This window comes from Oncorhynchus keta, chromosome 20 (genome assembly GCF_023373465.1).
Source record: "Oncorhynchus keta strain PuntledgeMale-10-30-2019 chromosome 20, Oket_V2, whole genome shotgun sequence".
Classification (NCBI taxonomy): domain Eukaryota; kingdom Metazoa; phylum Chordata; class Actinopteri; order Salmoniformes; family Salmonidae; genus Oncorhynchus; species Oncorhynchus keta.
In genome coordinates, this window is record NC_068440.1 from 39,921,089 (window position 1) to 39,943,058 (window position 21,970).

Sequence of the window (21,970 nt, forward strand, 5' to 3'; positions counted from 1 at the left end):
TGTGAAGAAGTTTAAAGCCGGATTTGGATACAAAAAGATTTCCCAAGCTTTAAACATCCCAAGGAGCACTGTGCAAGCGATAATATTGAAATGGAAGGAGTATCAGACCACTGCAAATCTACCAAGACCTGGCCTTCCCTCTAAACTTTCAGCTCATACAAGGAGATGACTGATCAGAGATGCAGCCAAGAGGCCCATGATCACTCTGGATGAACTGCAGAGATCTACAGCTGAGGTGGGAGACTCTGTCCATAGGACAACAATCAGTCGTATATTGCACAAATCTGGCCTTTATGGAAGAGTGGCAAGAAGAAAGCCATTTCTTAAAGATATCCATTAAAAATGTGTTGTTTAAAGTTTGCCACAAGCCACCTGGGAGACACACCAAACATGTGGAAGAAGGTGCTCTGGTCAGATGAAACCAAAATTGAACTTTTTGGCAACAATGCAAAACGTTATGTTTGGCGTAAAAGCAACACAGCTCATCACCCTGAACACACCATCCCCACTGTCAAACATTGTGGTGGCAGCATCATGGTTTGGGCCTGCTTTTCTTCAGCAGGGACAGGGAAGATGGTTAAAATTGACCATAGGTCAGTAATGCTCAAATTTCATTTTTGCAGAACTGAAAGGCAGCCATCTAATTGGAGGTAGGCGGAGACTTAGGAGACTGCCCTAGTGAATATGGAGGTAGGCGGAGACTTAGGAGACTGCCCTGGTGAATATGGAGGTAGGCAGAGACTTGGGAGACTGCCCTGGTGAATATGGAGGTAGGTGGAGACTTCTCACAGCTGAGAAGGAGACTGCCCTGGTGAATATGGAGGTAGGTGGAGACTGCCCTTGTGAATATGGAGGTAGGTGGAGACTTAGGAGACTGCCCTGGTGAATATGGTGGTAGGTGGAGACTTCCCTGGTGAATATGGAGGTAGGTGGAGACTTAGGAGACTGCCCTGGTGAATATGGTGGTAGGTGGAGACTTCCCTGGTGAATATGGAGGTAGGTGGAGACTTAGGAGACTGCCCTGGTGAATATGGAGGTAGGTGGAGACTTCTCACAGCTGAGAAGGAGACTGCCCTGGTGAATATGGAGGTAGGTGGAGACTGCCCTGGTGAATATAGAGGTAGGCAGAGACTTGGGAGACTGCCCTGGTGAATATGGAGGTAGGTGGAGACTTCTCACAGCTGAGCAGGAGACTGCCCTGGAGAATATGGAGGTAGGTGGAGACTTCTCACAGCTGAGAAGGAGACTGCCCTGGTGAATATGGAGGTAGGTGGAGACTACCCTGGTGAATATGGAGGTAGGTGGAGACTTAGGTGACTGACCTGGTGAATACGGAGGTAGGTGGAGACTGCCCTGGTGAATATGGAGGTAGGTGGAGACTTAGGAGACTGACCTGGTGAATATGAAGGTAGGTGGAGACTGCCCTGGTGAATGTGGAGGTAGGTGGAGACTTAGGAGACTGCCCTGGTGAATATGGTGGTAGGTGGAGACTTCCCTGGTGAATATGGAGGTAGGTGGAGACTTAGGAGACTGCCCTGGTGAATATGGAGGTAGGTGGAGACTTCGCTGGTGAATATGGAGGTTGGTGGAGACTTAGGAGACTGCCCTGGTGAATATGGAGGTAGGCGGAGACTTAGGAGACTGCCCTGGTGAATATGGAGGTAGGCGGAGATTTAGGAGACTGACCTGGTCAATATGGAGGTAGGTGGAGACTACTCACAGCTGAGCAGGAGACTGCCCTGGTGAATATGGTGATTGCCAATAATGCCATCCGTTTGAGGGGAATTCAAACCCAAATAGTTGAAGACCAGGTCGTCTTCCAGAGGAATTGACAGCATCAGCATTTCCACCATTGACCAGATCGATCAGAAGAAACACATAAGGACAAAGCATCTGTACCGTGGGCCTTTTGAAAGGAATTCAAACAGAATTAACCCTCCCGCTGTCGTTGGGTCATTTTGACCCGACTCTACAGCAGTGAAAACAATCACCTCCATGATATTATGCGACTTGAAATTTGATGACTTGTCCTAGACTGACCTCAATATTCCAAAAAAGTGAAATGTTGCCTTTATTCATGTATCCATGTAAGCTCTGTGAAACAACAGACACTAATATTGTCATGGGTACATGTCCATACATGTCTGGAAATGTGGTCTTGTCCAATGTGACAAAGTCATGACTGTGCGTTTAATTGCTGAACAGGTTCTAGAACAGATTTTTTTCAAATGTCCAGCAAGAATACTCTTATTCAGAAGAGGAAGTGGAGGATGTGTCAGAAGATGAAGATGGGGAGGAATACAACCCAGAGCATGATGCATCATCTTCAGAAGAAGAAGAAGATGGGGAGGAATACAACCCAGAGCACGATGCATCATCTTCAGAAGAAGAAGAAGATGGGGAGGAATTACAACCCAGAGCACGATGCATCATCTTCAGAAGAAGAGGAAGAAATACCCTCAAGCTGAAAGCGAGACTTTCCTGTCAAAAAACGGCAAAATTAGGTAGCATATCACAAACAGGGAAGGATGGCAGAACATAAGGTCATGGAGATGACCCCAGGACCCCTAACCAATGCCGTTTCCCATGCACATATGACATGGCCTCAACATTCTACCTGTTCATCACACCGGCAATAGAAAAAATCATCCTGGACATGACAAATCTGGAGGGGTTTTGAAAATATGGAGACAGCTGGAAAGGGATGAGACTGACCTGCATGCCTTCCTTTGGGCTGCTAATCTTGGCAGGTGTATACAGGACCCGAGGTGAGGCTGCAGCTAGTCTATGGGATGCAGGGAGTGGAAGGGCGATTTTCCGTGCCACCATGCCAAAGTCTTTCACACTTACCAAGACTGCTACAATTTGATGACCATGAGTCAAGACCTGCAAGATGTGTGACAGACAAACTGGCAGCCGTTTGAGAGGTCTGGGAAAAGTGGGTTGAGCAGCTGCCATACCTCTACAACCCAGGGCCTGACGTGACAGTAGATGAGCAACTGGTTCCATTCAGAGGTAGTATATATAGTATATATATATAATAAAAGTGATTTTCACCACTGACTTCTGTGACTGTTTCTGTGTGACACCGATACTAATAATTACTGATGATTCTAATCTCTTCTTGCCAAAGGTCGTTGTCCTTTCCGCTAGTATATGCCCAGCAAGCCAGAAAAATATGGGATCAAGTTATGGGTGGGCCTGCGACGCCAAATCCAGCTACGCTTGGAAGATGCAAGTCTACACCAGGAAGCCGACCAGTGGAGGCCCAGAGAAGAACCAGGGGATGCGGATTGTGCTTGATGTGAAGGAGGGACTGAGGGGTCACAATTTCTTCACTTCTTATGAACTCGGACGGCATCTCCTGAAGAGGAAAGTCACCATGGCTGGCACAGTTCGAAAGAACAAGTCTGAGCTCCCACCTGCACTGCTTGCGTCAAAGGAAAGAGAGGTCTTCTCATCAAAGTTTGCCTTCACGCCCACCACCACTCTACGTTCCTACCTCCCAAAGAAAAACAAGAATGTATTACTTCTGAGCACACTGCACACAGAGGCTGAAATTAGCCATCGCCAGGACAGGAAGCCAGCCATGATCCTAGACTACAACTGCAACACAGGAGGTGTGGACAATCTAGATAAGGTGATTGGAACTTACAGCTGCAGAAGGATGACTGCCTGCTGGCCCCTGGTCATCTTCCACAAAATCATTGACGTTTCCTCCTACAATGCCTTTGTGATATGAGGAAAGACCAGCCCTAGCTGGATCCCTCGTAAGCGCAACAAGAGGAGGGTGTTCCCGGAGCAGCTGGGAAAGGCACTTGTAACTCCATTCATCGAAAGAAGGGAGCATCTCCCCCGCACAGACGCATCTGCAGCAGTTGTGAAATATGTTCAGAGGGCCAGATCTCATGACCAACCTGAGGAGCCCCCAGCCACTTCCCCAGCCACTGCCCCAGCTGGGGCAAGTAAGAGGAAGAGGTGTCAGATCTGCCCACCAAAGAAGGACTGTAAAACACATACTGTGTGCTGCAGGTGTAAGAAATATATCTGCAAAGCCTGTGCACATGCATACTGTCACACATTTGCTAATTGGGGGTTTAGTCAAGGCAGTTCAGTTTGACCCGGAGCACACGGGGTACAGAATATGAGACCAACGGGAGGGTTAAAGAGCAACGATTCCAATATGTGCATAATTGCTTTACTGTACAGAACTTTTACAGTATGTAGAGTGTGGCCCATCTCTCCAGCATATCAATACAGAACTGTATAGTAATGTGATACAGTAACTGCAGCACACAATCTTTCATTCCAGTACAGTAGTACACTGCAGTACTGTATTTGTAGTACAGTAAAATGTTTGTGTTTTTACTTCTTCATTGAATCTTTGAGCTGGATGTCATGGCTGACCCACAGGAGTACATCGTCATCAACGAGGCAGGGTTCCACCGTAACAAAAAGACGCAAAAAGGGGATGGAACATCATCAGTCACCGTGCCGTCACACAAGTTCCTGGCCAGAGGGGAGGAACGTCACCCTATGTGCAGCCATCAGCAATGGTTGGGTCCTCCACCGCCATTTCTAAGTGGATCCATACAACACTTCACAACTCCTTCAATTTCCAGATCAGCTGCTTAATAACATTCTTCAACAGGAAGGGGAGCCAGAGCAACCAGAGCCCAATAAGTTGTCATTTGGGATAACATGAGTTTCCATAGGACTGCTCTGGTTCAATGACCACCCCAGGTTCACCGTTCTTTTTTCGCCAGCATATTCCCCATTTCTGAATCGGATTGAGGAATGTTTTCTCAGCATGGTGGTGGAGAGTGTATGACAGCAACTCCTACGCACGGCAACACCTCCTGGAGGCAATGGAGGACGCCTGTGGTGATGTGTCTGTGGAGTCTACCAGGGTTTTCTAAAGCACACAAAGGCATTTTTCCTTACACTGTCTGGCAAGAGCAAACATAATGCGTGACGCTGATGAGATATTATGGCCTGACCTAGACCTGAGATGAGATAACGAGATCGCTGATGAGATATTATGGCCTAGACCTGAGACGAGATGACGCTGATGAGATATTATGGCCTAGACCTGAGACGAGATGACGAGATCGCTGATGAGATATTATGGCCTAGACCTGAGATGAGATAACGAGAACGCTGATGAGATATTATGGCCTAGACCTGAGATAACGAGAACGCTGATGAGATATTATGGCCTAGACCTGAGATAACGAGAACGCTGATGAAATATTATGGCCTAGACCTGAGACGACGAGAACGCTGATGAGATATTATGGCCTAGATCTGAGATGAGATAACGAGAACGCTGATGAGATATTATGACCTAGATCTGAGATGAGATAACGAGAACGCTGATGAGATATTATGGCCTAGACCTGAGATAACGAGAACGCTGATGAGATATTATGGCCTAGACCTGAGATAACGAGAACGCTGATGAGATATTATGGCCTAGACCTGAGATAACGAGAACGCTGATGAGATATTATGGCCTAGATCTGAGATAACGAGAACGCTGATGAGATATTATGGCCCAGACCTGAGATAACGAGAACGCTGATGAGATATTATGGCCCAGACCTGAGATAACGAGAACGCTGATGAGATATTATGGCCTAGACCTGAGATAACGAGAACGCTGATGAGATATTATGACCTAGACCTGAGATGACGAGAACGCTGATGAGATATTATGACCTAGACCTGAGATAACGAGAACGCTGATGAGATATTATGGCCTAGACCTGAGATAACGAGAACGCTGATGAGATATTATGACCTAGACCTGAGATGACGAGAACGCTGATGAGATATTATGGCCTAGACCTGAGACGACGAGAACGCTGATGAGATATTATGACCTAGACCTGAGATGACGAGAACGCTGATGAGATATTATGGCCTAGACCTGAGATAACGAGAACGCTGATGAGATATTATGGCCTAGTCCTGAGATAACGAGAACGCTGATGAAATATTATGGCCTAGACCTGAGACGACGAGAACGCTGATGAGATATTATGGCCTAGATCTGAGATGAGATAACGAGAACGCTGATGAGATATTATGACCTAGATCTGAGATGAGATAACGAGAACGCTGATGAGATATTATGGCCTAGACCTGAGATAACGAGAACGCTGATGAGATATTATGGCCTAGACCTGAGATAACGAGAACGCTGATGAGATATTATGGCCTAGACCTGAGATAACGAGAACGCTGATGAGATATTATGACCTAGATCTGAGATGAGATAACGAGAACGCTGATGAGATATTATGGCCTAGACCTGAGATAACGAGAACGCTGATGAGATATTATGGCCTAGATCTGAGATAACGAGAACGCTGATGAGATATTATGGCCCAGACCTGAGATAACGAGAACGCTGATGAGATATTATGGCCTAGACCTGAGATAACGAGAACGCTGATGAGATATTATGACCTAGACCTGAGATAACGAGAACGCTGATGAGATATTATGACCTAGACCTGAGATAACGAGAACGCTGATGAGATATTATGACCTAGACCTGAGATGACGAGAACGCTGATGAGATATTATGACCTAGACCTGAGATAACGAGAACGCTGATGAGATATTATGGCCTAGACCTGAGATAACGAGAACGCTGATGAGATATTATGACCTAGACCTGAGATGACGAGAACGCTGATGAGATATTATGGCCTAGACCTGAGATAACGAGAACGCTGATGAGATATTATGGCCTAGACCTGAGATAACGAGAACGCTGATGAGATATTATGGTCTAGACCTGAGATAACGAGAACGCTGATGAGATATTATGACCTAGACCTGAGATGAGATAACGAGAACGCTGATGAGATATTATGGCCTAGACCTGAGATGAGATAACGAGAACGCTGATGAGATATTATGACCTAGACCTGAGATAACGAGAACGCTGATGAGATATTATGGCCTAGACCTGAGATAACGAGAACGCTGATGAGATATTATGGCCTAGACCTGAGATAACGAGAACGCTGATGAGATATTATGGCCTAGACCTGAGATAACGAGAACGCTGATGAGATATTATGACCTAGACCTGAGATGACGAGAACGCTGATGAGATATTATGACCTAGACCTGAGATAACGAGAACGCTGATGAGATATTATGGCCTAGACCTGAGATGACGAGAACGCTGATGAGATATTATGGCCTAGACCTGAGATAACGAGAACGCTGATGAGATATTATGACCTAGACCTGAGATGACGAGATCGCTGATGAGATATTATGGCCTAGACCTGGGATGACGAGAACGCTGATGAGATATTATGGCCTAGACCTGAGACGAGATGACGCTGATGAGATATTATAACCTGACCTAGACCTGAGATGAGATAACGAGAACACTGATGAGATATTATGGCCTAGACCTGAGATAACGAGAACGCTGATGAGATATTATGGCCTAGACCTGAGATAACGAGAACGCTGATGAGATATTATGACCTAGACCTGAGATGAGATAACGAGAACGCTGATGAGATATTATGGCCTAGACCTGAGATGACGAGAACGCTGATGAGATATTATGACCTAGATCTGAGATGAGATAACGAGAACGCTGATGAAATATTATGGCCTAGACCTGAGACGACGAGAACGCTGATGAGATATTATGGCCTAGATCTGAGATGAGATAACGAGAACGCTGATGAAATATTATGGCCTAGATCTGAGATGAGATAACGAGAACGCTGATGAGATATTATGGCCTAGACCTGAGATGAGATAACGAGAACGCTGATGAGATATTATGGCCTAGACCTGAGATAACGAGAACGCTGATGAGATATTATGGCCTAGACCTGAGGCGAGATGACGCTGATGAGATATTATGACCTAGACCTGAGATAACGAGAACGCTGATGAGATATTATGGCCTAGACCTGAGATGAGATAACGAGAACGCTGATGAGATATTATGGCCTAGACCTGAGATAACGAGAACGCTGATGAGATATTATGGCCTAGACCTGAGATAACGAGAACGCTGATGAGATATTATGGCCAAGACCTGAGATAACGAGAACGCTGATGAGATATTATGGCCTAGACCTGAGATAACGAGAACGCTGATGAGATATTATGGCCTAGACCTGAGACGAGATGACGCTGATGAGATATTATGGCCTAGACCTGAGATAACGAGAACGCTGATGAGATATTATGGCCTAGACCTGAGGCGAGATGACGCTGATGAGATATTATGACCTAGACCTGAGATAACGAGAACGCTGATGAGATATTATGGCCTAGACCTGAGATAACGAGAACGCTGATGAGATATTATGGCCTAGACCTCAGATGAGATAACGAGAACGCTGAAGAGATATTATGGCCTAGACCTGAGATAACGAGAACGCTGATGAGATATTATGGCCTAGACCTGAGATAACGAGAACGCTGATGAGATATTATGGCCTAGACCTGAGATAACGAGAACGCTGATGAGATATTATGGCCTAGACCTCAGATGAGATAACGAGAACGCTGAAGAGATATTATGGCCTAGACCTGAGATAACGAGAACGCTGATGAGATATTATGGCCTAGACCTGAGATAACGAGAACGCTGATGAGATATTATGGCCTAGACCTGAGATGACGAGAACGCTGATGAGATATTATGACCTAGACCTGAGATAACGAGAACGCTGATGAGATATTATGGCCTAGACCTGAGATGAGATAACGAGAACGCTGATGAGATATTATGGCCTAGACCTGAGATAACGAGAACGCTGATGAGATATTATGGCCTAGACCTGAGATAACGAGAACGCTGATGAGATATTATGGCCTAGACCTGAGATAACGAGAACGCTGATGAGATATTATGACCTAGACCTGAGACGAGATGACGCTGATGAGATATTATGGCCTAGACCTGAGATAACGAGAACGCTGATGAGATATTATGGCCTAGACCTGAGATGACGAGAACGCTGATGAGATATTATGGCCTAGACCTGAGATAACGAGAACGCTGATGAGATATTATGGTCTAGACCTGAGATGACGAGATCGCTGATGAGATATTATGGCCTAGACCTGGGATGACGAGAACGCTGATGAGATATTATAACCTGACCTAGACCTGAGATGAGATAACGAGAACACTGATGAGATATTATGGCCTAGACCTGAGATAACGAGAACGCTGATGAGATATTATGGCCTAGACCTGAGATAACGAGAACGCTGATGAGATATTATGACCTAGACCTGAGATGAGATAACGAGAACGCTGATGAGATATTATGGCCTAGACCTGAGATGACGAGAACGCTGATGAGATATTATGACCTAGATCTGAGATGAGATAACGAGAACGCTGATGAAATATTATGGCCTAGACCTGAGACGACGAGAACGCTGATGAGATATTATGGCCTAGATCTGAGATGAGATAACGAGAACGCTGATGAAATATTATGGCCTAGATCTGAGATGAGATAACGAGAACGCTGATGAGATATTATGGCCTAGACCTGAGATGAGATAACGAGAACGCTGATGAGATATTATGGCCTAGACCTGAGATAACGAGAACGCTGATGAGATATTATGGCCTAGACCTGAGATGACGAGAACGCTGATGAGATATTATGACCTAGATCTGAGATGAGATAACGAGAACGCTGATGAAATATTATGGCCTAGACCTGAGATAACGAGAACGCTGATGAAATATTATGGCCTAGACCTGAGATGAGATAACGAGAACGCTGATGAGATATTATGGCCTAGATCTGAGATGAGATAACGAGAACGCTGATGAAATATTACGGCCTAGACCTGAGATAACGAGAACGCTGATGAGATATTATGACCTAGATCTGAGATGAGATAACGAGAACGCTGATGAGATATTATGACCTAGACCTGAGATAACGAGAACGCTGATGAGATATTATGGCCTAGACCTGAGATAACGAGAACGCTGATGAGATATTATGGCCTAGACCTGAGACGAGATGACGCTGATGAGATATTATGGCCTAGACCTGAGATAACGAGAACGCTGATGAGATATTATGGCCTAGACCTGAGGCGAGATGACGCTGATGAGATATTATGACCTAGACCTGAGATAACGAGAACGCTGATGAGATATTATGGCCTAGACCTCAGATGAGATAACGAGAACGCTGAAGAGATATTATGGCCTAGACCTGAGATAACGAGAACGCTGATGAGATATTATGGCCTAGACCTGAGATAACGAGAACGCTGATGAGATATTATGGCCTAGACCTGAGATAACGAGAACGCTGATGAGATATTATGACCTAGACCTGAGATGACGAGAACGCTGATGAGATATTATGACCTAGACCTGAGATAACGTGAACGCTGATGAGATATTATGGCCTAGACCTGAGATAACGAGAACGCTGATGAGATATTATGGCCTAGACCTGAGATAACGAGAACGCTGATGAGATATTATGGCCTAGACCTGAGATGACGAGAACGCTGATGAGATATTATGACCTAGATCTGAGATGAGATAACGAGAACGCTGATGAAATATTATGGCCTAGACCTGAGATAACGAGAACGCTGATGAAATATTATGGCCTAGACCTGAGATGAGATAACGAGAACGCTGATGAGATATTATGGCCTAGATCTGAGATGAGATAACGAGAACGCTGATGAAATATTACGGCCTAGACCTGAGATAACGAGAACGCTGATGAGATATTATGACCTAGATCTGAGATGAGATAACGAGAACGCTGATGAGATATTATGACCTAGACCTGAGATAACGAGAACGCTGATGAGATATTATGGCCTAGACCTGAGATAACGAGAACGCTGATGAGATATTATGGCCTAGACCTGAGACGAGATGACGCTGATGAGATATTATGGCCTAGACCTGAGATAACGAGAACGCTGATGAGATATTATGGCCTAGACCTGAGGCGAGATGACGCTGATGAGATATTATGACCTAGACCTGAGATAACGAGAACGCTGATGAGATATTATGGCCTAGACCTCAGATGAGATAACGAGAACGCTGAAGAGATATTATGGCCTAGACCTGAGATAACGAGAACGCTGATGAGATATTATGGCCTAGACCTGAGATAACGAGAACGCTGATGAGATATTATGGCCTAGACCTGAGATAACGAGAACGCTGATGAGATATTATGACCTAGACCTGAGATGACGAGAACGCTGATGAGATATTATGACCTAGACCTGAGATAACGTGAACGCTGATGAGATATTATGGCCTAGACCTGAGATAACGAGAACGCTGATGAGATATTATGGCCTAGACCTGAGATAACGAGAACGCTGATGAGATATTATGACCTAGACCTGAGATGACGAGATCGCTGATGAGATATTATGGCCTAGACCTGGGATGACGAGAACGCTGATGAGATATTATGGCCTAGACCTGAGATGACGAGAACGCTGATGAGATATTATGACCTGACCTAGACCTGAGATGAGATAACGAGAACACTGATGAGATATTATGGCCTAGACCTGAGATAACGAGAACGCTGATGAGATATTATGGCCTAGACCTGAGATAACGAGAACGCTGATGAGATATTATGACCTAGACCTGAGATGAGATAACGAGAACGCTGATGAGATATTATGGCCTAGACCTGAGATGACGAGAACGCTGATGAGATATTATGACCTAGATCTGAGATGAGATAACGAGAACGCTGATGAAATATTATGGCCTAGACCTGAGACGACGAGAACGCTGATGAGATATTATGGCCTAGATCTGAGATGAGATAACGAGAACGCTGATGAAATATTATGGCCTAGATCTGAGATGAGATAACGAGAACGCTGATGAGATATTATGGCCTAGACCTGAGATGAGATAACGAGAACGCTGATGAGATATTATGGCCTAGACCTGAGATAACGAGAACGCTGATGAGATATTATGGCCTAGACCTGAGATGACGAGAACGCTGATGAGATATTATGACCTAGATCTGAGATGAGATAACGAGAACGCTGATGAAATATTATGGCCTAGACCTGAGATAACGAGAACGCTGATGAAATATTATGGCCTAGACCTGAGATGAGATAACGAGAACGCTGATGAGATATTATGGCCTAGATCTGAGATGAGATAACGAGAACGCTGATGAAATATTACGGCCTAGACCTGAGATAACGAAACGCTGATGAGATATTATGACCTAGATCTGAGATGAGATAACGAGAACGCTGATGAGATATTATGACCTAGACCTGAGATAACGAGAACGCTGATGAGATATTATGGCCTAGACCTGAGATAACGAGAACGCTGATGAGATATTATGGCCTAGACCTGAGACGAGATGACGCTGATGAGATATTATGGCCTAGACCTGAGATAACGAGAACGCTGATGAGATATTATGGCCTAGACCTGAGGCGAGATGACGCTGATGAGATATTATGACCTAGACCTGAGATAACGAGAACGCTGATGAGATATTATGGCCTAGACCTCAGATGAGATAACGAGAACGCTGAAGAGATATTATGGCCTAGACCTGAGATAACGAGAACGCTGATGAGATATTATGGCCTAGACCTGAGATAACGAGAACGCTGATGAGATATTATGGCCTAGACCTGAGATAACGAGAACGCTGATGAGATATTATGGCCTAGACCTCAGATGAGATAACGAGAACGCTGAAGAGATATTATGGCCTAGACCTGAGATAACGAGAACGCTGATGAGATATTATGGCCTAGACCTGAGATAACGAGAACGCTGATGAGATATTATGGCCTAGACCTGAGATGACGAGAACGCTGATGAGATATTATGACCTAGACCTGAGATAACGAGAACGCTGATGAGATATTATGGCCTAGACCTGAGATGAGATAACGAGAACGCTGATGAGATATTATGGCCTAGACCTGAGATAACGAGAACGCTGATGAGATATTATGGCCTAGACCTGAGATAACGAGAACGCTGATGAGATATTATGGCCAAGACCTGAGATAACGAGAACGCTGATGAGATATTATGGCCTAGACCTGAGATAACGAGAACGCTGATGAGATATTATGGCCTAGACCTGAGACGAGATGACGCTGATGAGATATTATGGCCTAGACCTGAGATAACGAGAACGCTGATGAGATATTATGGCCTAGACCTGAGGCGAGATGACGCTGATGAGATATTATGACCTAGACCTGAGATAACGAGAACGCTGATGAGATATTATGGCCTAGACCTGAGATAACGAGAACGCTGATGAGATATTATGGCCTAGACCTCAGATGAGATAACGAGAACGCTGAAGAGATATTATGGCCTAGACCTGAGATAACGAGAACGCTGATGAGATATTATGGCCTAGACCTGAGATAACGAGAACGCTGATGAGATATTATGGCCTAGACCTGAGATAACGAGAACGCTGATGAGATATTATGGCCTAGACCTCAGATGAGATAACGAGAACGCTGAAGAGATATTATGGCCTAGACCTGAGATAACGAGAACGCTGATGAGATATTATGGCCTAGACCTGAGATAACGAGAACGCTGATGAGATATTATGGCCTAGACCTGAGATGACGAGAACGCTGATGAGATATTATGACCTAGACCTGAGATAACGAGAACGCTGATGAGATATTATGGCCTAGACCTGAGATGAGATAACGAGAACGCTGATGAGATATTATGGCCTAGACCTGAGATAACGAGAACGCTGATGAGATATTATGGCCTAGACCTGAGATAACGAGAACGCTGATGAGATATTATGGCCTAGACCTGAGATAACGAGAACGCTGATGAGATATTATGACCTAGACCTGAGACGAGATGACGCTGATGAGATATTATGGCCTAGACCTGAGATAACGAGAACGCTGATGAGATATTATGGCCTAGACCTGAGATGACGAGAACGCTGATGAGATATTATGGCCTAGACCTGAGATAACGAGAACGCTGATGAGATATTATGGTCTAGACCTGAGATGACGAGAACGCTGATGAGATATTATGGCCTAGACCTGGGATGACGAGAACGCTGATGAGATATTATGGCCTAGACCTGAGACGAGATGACGCTGATGAGATATTATGACCTAGACCTGAGATGAGATAACGAGAACGCTGATGAGATATTATGGCCTAGACCTCAGATAACGAGAACGCTGATGAGATATTATGGCCTAGACCTGAGATGAGATAACGAGAACGCTGATGAGATATTATGGCCTAGACCTGAGATGACGAGAACGCTGATGAGATATTATGGCCTAGACCTGAGATAACGAGAACGCTGATGAGATATTATGGCCTAGACCTGAGATAACGAGAACGCTGATGAAATATTATGGCCTAGACCTGAGACGACGAGAACGCTGATGAGATATTATGGCCTAGATCTGAGATGAGATAACGAGAACGCTGATGAAATATTACGGCCTAGACCTAAGATAACGAGAACGCTGATGAGATATTATGACCTAGACCTCAGATGAGATAACGAGAACGCTGATGAAATATTATGGCCTAGATCTGAGATGAGATAACGAGAACGCTGATGAGATATTATGGCCTAGATCTGAGATGAGATAACGAGAACGCTGATGAGATATTATGACCTAGACCTGAGATGAGATGACGAGAACGCTGATGAGATATTATGGCCTAGACCTGAGATAACGAGAACGCTGATGAGATATTATGGCCTAGACCTGAGATAACGAGAACGCTGATGAGATATTATGACCTAGACCTCAGATGAGATAACGAGAACGCTGATGAAATATTATGGCCTAGATCTGAGATGAGATAACGAGAACGCTGATGAGATATTATGGCCTAGATCTGAGATGAGATAACGAGAACGCTGATGAGATATTATGACCTAGACCTGAGATGAGATGACGAGAACGCTGATGAGATATTATGGCCTAGACCTGAGATAACGAGAACGCTGATGAGATATTATGGCCTAGACCTGAGATAACGAGAACGCTGATGAGATATTATGGCCTAGACCTGAGATAACGAGAACGCTGATGAGATATTATGGCCTAGACCTGAGATGACGAGAACGCTGATGAGATATTATGACCTAGACCTGAGATAACGAGAACGCTGATGAGATATTATGGCCTAGACCTGAGATGAGATAACGAGAACGCTGATGAGATATTATGGCCTAGACCTGAGATAACGAGAACGCTGATGAGATATTATGGCCTAGACCTGAGATAACGAGAACGCTGATGAGATATTATGGCCTAGACCTGAGATAACGAGAACGCTGATGAGATATTATGGCCTAGACCTGAGATGACGAGAACGCTGATGAGATATTATGGCCTAGACCTGAGATGACGAGAACGCTGATGAGATATTATGGCCTAGACCTGAGATAACGAGAACGCTGATGAGATATTATGGTCTAGACCTGAGACGAGATGACGCTGATGAGATATTATGGCCTAGACCTGGGATGACGAGAACGCTGATGAGATATTATGGCCTAGACCTGAGACGAGATGACGCTGATGAGATATTATGACCTAGACCTGAGATGAGATAACGAGAACGCTGATGAGATATTATGGCCTAGACCTGAGATAACGAGAACGCTGATGAGATATTATGGCCTAGACCTGAGATAACGAGAACGCTGATGAGATATTATGGCCTAGACCTGAGATGAGATAACGAGAATGCTGATGAGATATTATGGCCTAGACCTGAGATGACGAGAACGCTGATGAGATATTATGGCCTAGACCTGAGATGAGATAACGAGAACACTGATGAGATATTATGGCCTAGACCTGAGATAACGAGAACGCTGATGAGATATTATGGCCTAGACCTGAGATAACGAGAACGCTGATGAGATATTATGGCCTAGACCTGAGATAACGAGAACGCTGATGAGATATTATGGCCTAGACCTGAGATAACGAGAACGCTGATGAAATATTATGGCCTAGACCTGAGACGACGAGAACGCTGATGAGATATTATGGCCTAGATCTGAGATGAGATAACGAGAACGCTGATGAAATATTATGGCCTAGACCTGAGACGACGAGAACGCTGATGAGATATTATGGCCTAGATCTGAGATGAGATAACGAGAACGCTGATGAAATATTATGGCCTAGATCTGAGATGAGATAACGAGAACGCTGATGAGATATTATGGCCTAGATCTGAGATGAGATAACGAGAACGCTGATGAAATATTATGGCCTAGATCTGAGATGAGATAACGAGAACGCTGATGAGATATTATGACTTAGACCTGAGATAACGAGAACGCTGATGAGATATTATGGCCTAGACCTGAGATAACGAGAACGCTGATGAGATATTATGACCTAGACCTGAGATGACGAGAACGCTGATGAGATATTATGGCCTAGACCTGAGATGACGAGAACACTGATGAGATATTATGGCCTAGACCTGAGATGACGAGAACGCTGATGAGATATTATGGCCTAGACCTGAGATAACGAGAACGCTGATGAGATATTATGGTCTAGACCTGAGACGAGATGACGCTGATGAGATATTATGGCCTAGACCTGGGATGACGAGAACGCTGATGAGATATTATGGCCTAGACCTGAGACGAGATGACGCTGATGAGATATTATGACCTAGACCTGAGATGAGATAACGAGAACGCTGATGAGATATTATGGCCTAGACCTGAGATAACGAGAACGCTGATGAGATATTATGGCCTAGACCTGAGATAACGAGAACGCTGATGAGATATTATGGCCTAGACCTGAGATGAGATAACGAGAACGCTGATGAGATATTATGGCCTAGACCTGAGATGACGAGAACGCTGATGAGATATTATGGCCTAGACCTGAGATGAGATAACGAGAACACTGATGAGATATTATGGCCTAGACCTGAGATAACGAGAACGCTGATGAGATATTATGGCCTAGACCTGAGATAACGAGAACGCTGATGAGATATTATGGCCTAGACCTGAGATAACGAGAACGCTGATGAGATATTATGGCCTAGACCTGAGATAACGAGAACGCTGATGAAATATTATGGCCTAGACCTGAGACGACGAGAACGCTGATGAGATATTATGGCCTAGATCTGAGATGAGATAACGAGAACGCTGATGAAATATTATGGCCTAGACCTGAGACGACGAGAACGCTGATGAGATATTATGGCCTAGATCTGAGATGAGATAACGAGAACGCTGATGAAATATTATGGCCTAGATCTGAGATGAGATAACGAGAACGCTGATGAGATATTATGGCCTAGATCTGAGATGAGATAACGAGAACGCTGATGAAATATTATGGCCTAGATCTGAGATGAGATAACGAGAACGCTGATGAGATATTATGACTTAGACCTGAGATAACGAGAACGCTGATGAGATATTATGGCCTAGACCTGAGATAACGAGAACGCTGATGAGATATTATGACCTAGACCTGAGATGACGAGAACGCTGATGAGATATTATGGCCTAGACCTGAGATGACGAGAACACTGATGAGATATTATGGCCTAGACCTGAGATAACGAGAAAGCTGATGAGATATTATGGCCTAGACCTTAGATGACGAGAACGCCAATGAGATATTATGACCTAGACCTGAGATAACGAGAACGCTGATGAGATATTATGGCCTAGACCTGAGATAACGAGAACGCTGATGAGATATTATGGCCTAGACCTGAGATAACGAGAACGCTGATGAGATATTATGGCCTAGACCTGAGATAACGAGAACGCTGATGAGATATTATGACCTAGACCTGAGATGACGAGATCGCTGATGAGATATTATGGCCTAGACCTGGGATGACGAGAACGCTGATGAGATATTATGGCCTAGACCTGAGATGACGAGAACGCTGATGAGATATTATGACCTGACCTAGACCTGAGATGAGATAACGAGAACACTGATGAGATATTATGGCCTAGATCTGAGATGAGATAACGAGAACGCTGATGAAATATTATGGCCTAGATCTGAGATGAGATAACGAGAACGCTGATGATGAGATATTATGGCCTAGACCTGAGATGAGATAACGAGAACGCTGATGAGATATTATGGCCTAGACCTGAGATAACGAGAACGCTGATGAGATATTATGGCCTAGACCTGAGATGACGAGAACGCTGATGAGATATTATGACCTAGATCTGAGATGAGATAACGAGAACGCTGATGAGATATTATGGCCTAGACCTGAGACGAGATGACGCTGATGAGATATTATGGCCTAGACCTGAGATAACGAGAACGCTGAGGAGATATTATGGCCTAGACCTGAGACGAGATGACGCTGATGAGATATTATGACCTAGACCTGAGATAACGAGAACGCTGATGAGATATTATGGCCTAGACCTGAGATAACGAGAACGCTGATGAGATATTATGGCCTAGACCTGAGATAACGAGAACGCTGATGAGATATTATGGCCTAGACCTGAGATAACGAGAACGCTGATGAGATATTATGGCCTAGACCTGAGACGAGATGACGCTGATGAGATATTATGACCTAGACCTGAGATAACGAGAACGCTGATGAGATATTATGACCTAGACCTGAGATGAGATAACAAGAACGCTGATGAGATATTATGGCCTAGACCTGAGATAACGAGAACGCTGATGAGATATTATGGCCTAGACCTGAGATAACGATAACGCTGATGAGATATTATGGCCTAGACCTGAGATAACGAGAACGCTGATGAGATATTATGGCCTAGATCTGAGATAACGAGAACGCTGATGAGATATTATGACCTAGATCTGAGATAACGAGAACGCTGATGAGATATTATGGCCTAGACCTGAGATAACGAGAACGCTGATGAGATATTATGGCCTAGACCTCAGATGAGATAACGAGAACGCTGATGAGATATTATGGCCTAGACCTGAGATGAGATAACGAGAACGCTGATGAGATATTATGGCCTAGATCTGAGATAACGAGAACGCTGATGGGATATTATGACCTAGACCTGAGATGAGATAACGAGAACGCTGATGAGATATTATGGCCTAGACCTGAGATAACGAGAACGCTGATGAGATATTATGGCCTAGACCTGAGATAACGAGAACGCTGATGAGATATTATGGCCTAGACCTGAGATGAGATAACGAGAACGCTGATGAAATATTATGGCCTAGACCTGAGATAACAAGAACGCTGATGAGATATTATGACCTAGACCTGAGATGACGAGAACGCTGATGAGATATTATGACCTAGACCTGGGATGACGAGAACGCTGATGAGATATTATGACCTAGACCTGAGATAACGAGAACGCTGATGAGATATTATGACCTAGACCTGAGATGACGAGAACGCTGATGAGATATTATGGCCTAGACCTGAGATGACGAGAACGCTGATGAGATATTATGGCCTAGACCTGAGATAACGAGAACGCTGATGAGATATTATGACCTAGACCTGAGATAACGAGAACGCTGATGAGATATTATGGCCTAGACCTGAGATAACGAGAACGCTGATGAGATATTATGGTCTAGACCTGAGATGACGAGAACGCTGATGAGATATTATGACCTAGACCTGAGATAACGAGAACGCTGATGAGATATTATGACCTAGACCTGAGATAACGAGAACGCTGATGAGATATTATGACCTAGACCTGAGATGAGATGACGAGAACGCTGATGAGATATTATGGCCAAGACCTGAGATAACGAGAACGCTGATGAGATATTATGGCCTAGACCTGAGATAACGAGAACGCTGATGAAATATTATGGCCTAGATCTGAGATGAGATAACGAGAACGCTGATGAGATATTATGGCCTAGATCTGAGATGAGATAACGAGAACGCTGATGAAATATTATGGCCTAGATCTGAGATGAGATAACGAGAACGCTGATGAGATATTATGACTTAGACCTGAGATAACGAAACGCTGATGAGATATTATGGCCTAGACCTGAGATAACGAGAACGCTGATGAGATATTATGACCTAGACCTGAGATGACGAGAACGCTGATGAGATATTATGGCCTAGACCTGAGATGACGAGAACACTGATGAGATATTATGGCCTAGACCTGAGATAACGAGAAAGCTGATGAGATATTATGGCCTAGACCTTAGATGACGAGAACGCCAATGAGATATTATGACCTAGACCTGAGATAACGAGAACGCTGATGAGATATTATGGCCTAGACCTGAGATAACGAGAACGCTGATGAGATATTATGGCCTAGACCTGAGATAACGAGAACGCTGATGAGATATTATGGCCTAGACCTGAGATAACGAGAACGCTGATGAGATATTATGACCTAGACCTGAGATGACGAGATCGCTGATGAGATATTATGGCCTAGACCTGGGATGACGAGAACGCTGATGAGATATTATGGCCTAGACCTGAGATGACGAGAACGCTGATGAGATATTATGACCTGACCTAGACCTGAGATGAGATAACGAGAACACTGATGAGATATTATGGCCTAGATCTGAGATGAGATAACGAGAACGCTGATGAAATATTATGGCCTAGATCTGAGATGAGATAACGAGAACGCTGATGAGATATTATGGCCTAGACCTGAGATGAGATAACGAGAACGCTGATGAGATATTATGGCCTAGACCTGAGATAACGAGAACGCTGATGAGATATTATGGCCTAGACCTGAGATGACGAGAACGCTGATGAGATATTATGGCCTAGACCTGAGATGAGATAACGAGAACGCTGATGAGATATTACGGCCTAGACCTGAGACGAGATGACGCTGATGAGATATTATGGCCTAGACCTGAGATAACGAGAACGCTGATGAGATATTATGGCCTAGACCTGAGACGAGATGACGCTGATGAGATATTATGACCTAGACCTGAGATAACGAGAACGCTGATGAGATATTATGGCCTAGACCTGAGATAACGAGAACGCTGATGAGATATTATGGCCTAGACCTGAGATAACGAGAACGCTGATGAGATATTATGGCCTAGACCTGAGATAACGAGAACGCTGATGAGATATTATGGCCTAGACCTGAGACGAGATGACGCTGATGAGATATTATGACCTAGACCTGAGATAACGAGAACGCTGATGAGATATTATGACCTAGACCTGAGATGAGATAACAAGAACGCTGATGAGATATTATGGCCTAGACCTGAGATAACGAGAACGCTGATGAGATATTATGGCCTAGACCTGAGATAACGATAACGCTGATGAGATATTATGGCCTAGACCTGAGATAACGAGAACGCTGATGAGATATTATGGCCTAGATCTGAGATAACGAAACGCTGATGAGATATTATGACCTAGATCTGAGATAACGAGAACGCTGATGAGATATTATGGCCTAGACCTGAGATAACGAGAACGCTGATGAGATATTATGGCCTAGACCTGAGACGAGATGACGCTGATGAGATATTATGACCTAGACCTGAGATAACGAGAACGCTGATGAGATATTATGACCTAGACCTGAGATGAGATAACAAGAACGCTGATGAGATATTATGGCCTAGACCTGAGATATCTCTCTTTTGAAGAACATATCAAGACCATTTCGAGGACAGCTTTTTTCCATCTACGTAACATTGCAAAAATCAGAAACTTTCTGTCCAAAAATGATGCAGAAAAATTAATCCATGCTTTTGTCACTTCTAGGTTAGACTACTGCAATGCTCTATTTTCCGGCTACCCGGATAAAGCACTAAATAAACTTCAGTTAGTGCTAAATACGGCTGCTAGAATCCTGACTAGAACCAAAAATTTGATCATATTACTCCAGTG

The 21,970-nt window shown here is 44.3% G+C and overlaps 1 pseudogene; it reads left to right on the forward strand.

The window, feature by feature from the left end:
- The first annotated feature begins 2,424 nt into the window (after positions 1-2,424).
- On the forward strand, positions 2,425-4,919 carry LOC118382006 (piggyBac transposable element-derived protein 4-like; annotated as a pseudogene).
- The last annotated feature ends 17,051 nt before the right edge of the window (positions 4,920-21,970 follow it).